General features: G+C 43.6%; 1 protein-coding gene across 1 annotated transcript in view; it reads right to left on the bottom strand.

Annotated features, from left to right (window-relative positions):
- The window catches only part of LOC107660727 (uncharacterized), a 54,760-nt gene that overhangs the window by 39,933 nt on the left and 13,198 nt on the right, over positions 1–1,629 (bottom strand). The gene's annotated exons all lie outside the window — the stretch shown is intronic.

The raw sequence follows: 1,629 nt of genomic DNA, 5'->3' as shown, positions 1-1,629 counted from the left end.
TTCTAAGCGGTATGTGTGGAGAAAACCAGGCATTGCTCATCACCTGTCCAATACAGTCCCAACAGTGAAGCATGGTGGTGGCAGCATCATGCTGTGGGGGTGTTTTTCAGCTGCAGGGACAGGACGACTGGTTGCAATCGAGGGAAAGATGAATGTGGCCAAGTACAGGGATATCCTGGACGAAAACCTTCTCCAGCGTGCTCAGGACCTCAGACTGGGCCGAAGGTTTACCTTCCAACAAGACAATGACCCTAAGCACACAGCTAAAATAACGAAGGAGTGGCTTCACAACAACTCTGTGACTGTTCTTGAATGGCCAGAGCCCTGACTTAAACCCAATTGAGCATCTCTGGAGAGGCCTAAAAATGGCTGTCCACCAACGTTTACCATCCAACCTGACAGAACTGGAGAGGATCTGCAAGGAGGAATGGCAGAGGATCCCCAAATCCAGGTGTGAAAAACTTGTTGCATCTTTCCCAAAAAGACTCATGGCTGTATTAGATCAAAAGGGTGCTTCTACTAAATACTGAGCAAAGGGTCTGAATACTTAGGACCATGTGATATTTCAGTTTTTCTTTTTTAATAAATCTGCAAAAATGTCAACAATTCTGTGTTTTTCTGTCAATATGGGGTGCTGTGTGTACATTAATGAGGAAAAAAAATTAACTTAAATGATTTTAGCAAATGGCTGCAATATAACAAAGAGTGAAAAATTGAAGGGGGTCTGAATACTTTCCGTACCCACTGTATATATATATAGACCCCAAAATGTTTTCTATTTTTAATCATATTTTTAATAATAATAAGTTTTTGTTAGGCAAAAAATGGGCTTCCATAGTACTATTACTTCAACTTTAAAGCACACCAAATCTTCTAAAAACATAAATGATGAAAATATGTACTGTAAGTAATAACACAGAAGAGTGAGTTTGTGGATGATCTATGAGGTATGGACATGTACACAGTGCAGCGGATGGAGACCAGCACAAATCAGTGGTGATCTGCTGCATTGCACCGGGTGGATGAGTGTTTGTACCTGAGCCGGTCGGCGGCTGGAAGATTTTGGGCAGGGCAGGTGGATGAGCACGTGCAAATGCAGGTATAGTGAAGGCGTACGGGGAGGGGCGTGCCTGCGGGACACTGCCGGCAGCACGGGGGAGTTGGATACAGGAAGTGGAGAGGGGCGGAGCAGACGGGTCAAGAGCGGTGTATGACAGGGGATGGTACTGGAGAGGAACGTTAGGTGTAATGAAGGAACAGTTCATCCGCTCCGGTTCAGAATGAGCTGAGAGAAATGATGATGATCATGGAGAGGGGAACAGACAAAAACAGAGGAAGTTAGAGTGGAGGCGTATTTACTAAAGAAGAGTTGACAGGTAGCGGACAAAAAATGCAGAGAGATAAATGAAATGAGAAATGAGCAGGGAATAATTCAGAAGAGAAGAAAATGAGTGAAACCAGGAAGTGATGCAGATCAACTCTCAACTCTCACACACACAAACTTATGACCACTGGTATTCTGAGGTCATGGGAATGCATTATGCAATTTCACCCACTTTCTTACAGATTCAAAACTGGCTAAAGAAATCAGTCTATCCAAATATAGTGTAGCAACACGAGGTAGAAAGT

This window comes from Sinocyclocheilus anshuiensis, unplaced genomic scaffold (assembly GCF_001515605.1).
Source record: "Sinocyclocheilus anshuiensis isolate Anshui unplaced genomic scaffold, SAMN03320099.WGS_v1.1 scaffold1823, whole genome shotgun sequence".
NCBI classification, from domain to species: domain Eukaryota; kingdom Metazoa; phylum Chordata; class Actinopteri; order Cypriniformes; family Cyprinidae; genus Sinocyclocheilus; species Sinocyclocheilus anshuiensis.
The sequence above is the reverse complement of the archived record's forward strand: the minus strand, read 5'-3'. Positions and strand labels throughout refer to the sequence as shown.